The sequence below is a fragment of the Myotis lucifugus genome, unplaced genomic scaffold, assembly GCF_000147115.1.
Source record: "Myotis lucifugus unplaced genomic scaffold, Myoluc2.0 scaffold_199, whole genome shotgun sequence".
Taxonomy (NCBI): Eukaryota; Metazoa; Chordata; class Mammalia; order Chiroptera; family Vespertilionidae; genus Myotis; species Myotis lucifugus.
Window position 1 is genome coordinate 2,375,221 of NW_005871247.1, and position 6,179 is coordinate 2,381,399.

The 6,179-nt window shown below is 50.5% G+C and overlaps 1 pseudogene; it reads left to right on the forward strand.

Annotated features, from left to right (window-relative positions):
* The first annotated feature begins 1,258 nt into the window (after positions 1–1,258).
* Positions 1,259–5,803, forward strand: LOC102443225 (annotated as a pseudogene).
* Positions 5,804–6,179: the final 376 nt, after the last annotated feature.

Below are 6,179 nucleotides of genomic sequence, written 5' to 3' on the forward strand. Positions count from 1 at the left end.
CGCCAAGTAAATGTCAAAGTATGAAACATTCAAACTGTGAAGAATTTTGGGAGTTTATTTAAGTCCCACTGTCAACAATTGGCAGGAAGAAAAGCTGTTGATTGAGATAATGCTCTCTGGCAGTTTTGCACCTTATTTTATACATTACAATCAAAACAGGAGATGTATGGTGGTAACATGAAACTCGGTGGTGATACATTAGTGTACGTAGAGCTCAGGAAGTATGTCTCAGCGCTGTGGCTGATGCAATGGTGTGAGCACACTCCACCATGACATGCTTCCTTGGCACAGCAGGAAGTAGCAACGGCCGCCTGTACGAACTCCTAGAGCCACGTGCACAGTACCCCAGCCTTTCAACCATTGGTCGCCTATAGCAAAGTGTCTCCCTCTGATTGGTCCCCTCATGCTATATATACCACTGTAGTTCTGCAATAAAACAGATCTGCATCACTGAACCTGGTCTCCGGAGTCATGCATGCAGACGCCCTAGCGCGTTGGGGCTCCGTCGTCCTCACCCTGAGGGACCCCCTGCTTCACATTAGGGTCCCAGAGAAATCAAAGTGGGGAATCCTCTCTGACTGGATAAACAGTAAAATGACACAGACATACTTCTTTTACATCCTATAGGTGATATAGAATAGTTACATGTCAATAATGAACTCAGTAACAATGAGGGGATTTGTGGTCTCCGCAGAGCATTGCCTATGCTTTGAGGGATACGGGAAAAGGTAAATTCCTTTGACATTCCAAATTATATGTTATTGTAGATGCCAACAGACAATAGACAGGCTCAGTTAAGGTAAAGATTGACCTTTGTCAGGGAAGATGCCAGCCTAGGACATGACTACCCACCATAAACTGCTTTTAGTTTAAAAGTTTTCATTTCAGAACATCCTTTGTGATAACATTAGGTCTCTGAGTTTGCAAGAACACCACACAGGCCTTCCCTGAGCTAGTCAGTGAGCATGTGGTCTCTTTTCACACACACTGTCCTTGGATCACACGTGTCCCACCTCCTGACAACAATCACTGAGTGCTTAGGGGACTGGTCTGAACTACAGCCCCCAACCCCCCTGGCAGTTTATAAGCTGCCCCTGAGGGAATGTCCCTCCTCTGTCCCAACACAGGAAGAGAAACCATTTCCTCAGAATGCAGAAAGGACTTGTATGGTGCAAGCAGCTGCAGCTACCTTGCTGCCCACAGTCCTGGTCACCACACCTCCCACTCCCCAACCCCTGTGCCCAGGTTCAATACACCAATGCCCAAGAACCTGTTTTCTACCCAGGAACTGGACAGCCCCAGCCTCAGATTTGTTCCCAGGTTGTGCAACCTGACCTTAATGAAGATGGTGGTCCTCAAAGAGCTGGAGAAGGACCTCATCTCCATGGTGATTGCCATGAAGATGTAGGGCTCCAACCTCATGTCAATGGTGATCACAGTGAAAATGCAGGGCTCCAAGCACATCCTACGGGAGTATGTTCCCCAGTGGACAACTGGAGACAAACCTGGGGCTGACCTCACTGCAGGACCCCCACTTTCTCTGTGAGAAGGCAACAAGCTACAGGTCCTGTTGCACTGGAGGAAGCGCTTTAAGAACCAGATCATCTGGGGCTACAAGACAATGCCTATGGGCGCCATCCACATGGCTGAGGTCAGGCAGCGACCCCTGAAAGGTGGCCAAGGGCTGTGCCTCTGCAGCAGGATCAAGGAGGCTTCTGCAAAATGACTGATGTCTGGATCTGCTCCCTGTCCAACCAGCCCATCCACTGGGAGGACAGTGCCATACAGGCCAGATGCAAGGCTAAGTCAAGGGTTAATTACTCCAAGGGGATATATCAGAATTTCTCCTCTGAGCAACAGTTCCGGAAGCCCTTCCATCCTTGCTGCTTGACACAGTTGCTGTAGGGAAGAAACATCTGCACAGAATATGTTCCAAGGGACCTTAAGTATATGGCATACTGTTCTTAATATGTTTGCTCCTCTTCTTAGCACTATGTGTTCTAACAAAGGCAACCTTCCCTAGAAAGGTTGTTTCCCCAGGTGGGAATGTTTCCCCGGAGTTAGGGATTAATGGAACTAGGGAAGGGAATAAATCAGTAAAAGCCCCTTGTGTTATAGAAATACCATGTCCTCCTTATGAGGAACTTAGACTAAGTATGTTAGTAATAATTTTAGGACTTGCTAGGCCCACATCCCCAGGGGTCTACCCACCAGAGAAAGTACTAAAGCCTATACCCTTAAAAACCCGCCGAAGCAGGGCAGTCCCAAGGAAGACCACCAGCAAGGCTAAAAGGACATAACCTTTAATCTCATTCAGTTATTTCCTTATAGCTTAACAGTCAGTAGAATAGTGACCTTGGAATAGAAATAACAAACTAGCCCTTATAATGAAACACTGAGACTAACCTTTAGAATAGAATGTAGAAACATAGACAATAGATAAGATTAAAATCAACAGAGCTAGATAGTGAAAAGAATTTTAGCAAAGGTCAGATAAGAAAACAAGGAACTGTAAAAGATCAAAAAGGAGGACCCAAAACATACCATGATGCAACTATAGAGACAAGCTTTTAGAATCAAATAGTATAAATACAGCTGTAACAATACAATAGAAAAGAACCTGACTATGCTAATCATCTGATTGCTGTCTCCGTGTCCTTTATTCTTCGCAGACGCCGTCCACACCATTGGGAACCCCTGGACTGCTAGGGCTGGACCCTGGCATAACAGGCCAGCAACAATGCCACCCATGGACTGGACCTGGCTAATGAGGGCATTGACTTGGGGATGCCCAAGAAGCAGAGGCCATGGATATTAGGAAAGACGTCCATTACCAGGCCACAAAATATCAAGGAAAAAGTTGTGGGAAAGTTCAAAGTGTTGAAGTAGGCTGTGGACTCAAGCAGGAAACAGCAGAGCATGTCCCCGAGTTGGAGTGGGACCTGGACCTTCTATTTAACACACTGCAAAACCCCAGGGACAGTGGCCCAGACATGGAGGATGATAACAGCACCCTCAGTACCCCCAAGCCCAAGCTCAGACTGTTCTTTGAAGGCTTGGCACACTTCAGCTCACAGACAAAGAAGGGGAGCAACCACAGTGACTGGAGCCAACAGGAGCCTGCAAATCGGGCCAAAGCACAAGAAAACACATGGGCCCTCAGGCATCAAACAGCCCAGTGACAGTGTTTCAGACTCGGTGGCCCACAGCACCCCCTCCCCCAAAGTCGCCTGAATCTTGACCTCCTCCATGTCTAGCCAGTCCACTCACCATGAGGACAGCGCCATGCAGGCCGGCCCAAGACCAAGTCTACAAATCACTACTCTAAGGAGGAGTATGAGAGCTTCACTGAGCAGGAGGCCAGTGAAGATGCTGCCCATGGGTAGGACCTGGATCAGGAAGCAGTGACTATTGAAAGTCACCACAAGGTCTATGACAAGCAGAATGGTGTAGCTTAGCTGAGCAGGGCCCAAGTGTCAGAGGAGGCCCTGGACCCTGAGCGGGACCCTGCAGATCATGTCCCCAAGTAGAGGAGGACCCACACCTTCTGTCTAACATGCTGGAGAACCAGTGACAGTAGCCCAGACAGGGAAGAAGATGACAGCCTTCTCAACACCACCAAACCCAAGCTCAGGCCATATTGCGAAAGCCTGTCACATTTCAGTTCAAAAATGGATATGGGGAGCATTTATGGTTCCCAGAGCCAGGAAGAGCTTCTGAGTCCTAGCTGGTTTCGCTGAGGGCTAGTGTGTTGGCACATGGAGTAAAGGGTCCCAGGTTCAAATCCGGTCATGGGCACACCTGTCTCGATTATAGGCTTGATCCCCAGCCCTGGCCATGGCACATGCAGGAGGCAACCAATCCATGTGTCTCTCTCACATCTATGTTCTCTCCCTTTATGTCTCTCCCCATCCCTTCAACTTTCTCTAAAAAATCAGTGGAAAAATAACCTCTGGTGAGAGTCAACACAACAAACAAAGCAAAACAAAGACGCCTCTTAGTCCAGCTGAAGTGCCCAAGAAAAACAAGCTCAGTCAGCAATAGTCAAATGACAGTGTCTCCCACTTAGAGCCCCAGAGCATGCCCACCCAGGGGAGCACCCAACCCTGCCCAAGGACAGCCCAGAGGCAGAGATCTCAGCCCTGGACAGGGAAGCATCCCGGCCACCATGGCTGGGCAGGTACCTGAAGGAGAGACAGACGGCACAGCCATAGAACAGGTGAGCAAAGAGCCCAGACAATGAGCATGGTCAGACCCAGGAAGCCAGCTACAGATCCCCAGGAAGACCACGTACAACCAGCTGAACCACATCCTCATCCCTGATGACCAGCTGCCAGAGAACATCATCCTTGTCAACACCTCTGATTGGCAGGAGCAGTTCCCCTTGGACACCCTGCAGGGGCAAATGCTGCCTGTGCTGTGCACCTGCTTCATGGCTGACGTCCTGGTGGCCTTCAGCTCCATGATCTGGTGGATACAGAGATACTGTAAGAATAATTCCCAGCCCCCGAAGCCGGTGAAGATCCTGGTGTCAGGGGCACAGCACTACTTCAGCGCTGTGCTGCGGGTCTTCCTGGAGTTGCTGTCCTACAAGATGCTCGGCTGGCTGGGCTATGTGCACTTCCTGGTCATCCTGCTGGGTTCCAACCCTGTGGCCAGGTCCCTGGGCTCCATGCATTACCGCTAAAATAGCTTCTTCCAGGACCTGGCCTGGTGGGACCTGTTCCACAAGCTGGATGCCCAGAGCGCCATACAGGACACACTGGACATCGTGACGAGAATCACACAGTACATCACAGGGACAACTGTGCCTCCAAGCTGCCCATCAAGGAAGCCCTGTTCTCCTACAAGCAGAAGAGCCCCCATGAGGAGTCCTTATAGTTCATTCTTTTCAGTGAGGCAGGTGAAAGTTGGGATAGTGCAACAGTCCTCAGACATGTCGGGAGACTAAGATGATGGGCCCCCTTGGGCTGCAGCGTGCTTTTATCCTTGCCTTTGTCCCTACCTCTGTTCACCAATGAGGCCTTGTCTTCCCACTCATCTTGTCAGTGAGTGGGGCTTGTCCTCCCCTAGCCAGAGCGATGGCGCCAAGCTGATGGAGGGGCAGGTGGATTACTGGACAGCAGCCCAGCCCACAGACAGGAAGAGAGACTCGAGGAAGAAAGACCTGCCTACCGCCAACAACACCCTCAAGTGCACCTTCCAGTCTCTCCAGATCAGCAGGCTGCCCAGTAGTGATGAGGCCGCAGCAACACCCACCATGTGCATGACAGTGCTCACCAAGGAGAAGAAAAAGAAGGTGCTGTTATTGCCAAGAAAACCAAGGACAAGGTCATGGAGTCCAAAATCCAAAAGCCAGTGCCTGGAGGGCAAAAGCCACCTTATCTGCAGGGCAAAGCACCAGGAGAACATTCTGTGGGTCCTCATCAAAGGTATGTTGTGGAATGACGTGACGTTCTTCCAGCTGGCAGCTCAGGGGTCCTCCCGCGTCCAGCACTTTTTCTTCTGCATCTCCAGACATTCTGACTCTACCTTCCAGCCCTGCCTGTGGCCCTGCAGATGCCAAGCAATCAAGGGCCCACCTGCTTTTCTGTTAACCTTTCAGTTTAGTACAGAAACCGACCCTGGAAATACAAAGATAAACCTTCTTAAGTACAAAAGTGCTCACAACCCGGAATCTAAGGTGGGGCCCCCATTGGGAGCCCCAAAAGCTCTTCTGATTAACCAGAACTCTCTGGGGGTCAGGTGGGCAGTGCTGAGCTGGAGAGTCATGGAAGGTGAGTTTGGGCCTCAGGACCCCTAACACTCCCAGCGAGAAGGGTTCTCCCTTCTCCACCTGCCCTTCCTGGAAGCCAGGACTCTGCCTCCACAGGACTCAGAGCTGGTGGTCAGATGCCAAGGACTGGCCTCCCATTGCAGGCATCCTGATCAGAACATGGAGGCCAGTCAGCCCAGCCCTGGCCCCAGCTGCCAACCAGCCAAGTGTCCCCATACCATCCACTCGTGCTTCCCTAAAAAATACCTGTGTGGTACAGACCCCCAGGCACACCGGCTAGACAAACTGGTGCAATACCAGCCGCCCGCCTTTCTGAACAGGGACTGTGCTTTCGCCCTCATCTTTCTGTGTTATCACAGAACATTTGTTCCACCCAACAGGTGTGGGTCCACGTATTTACCAG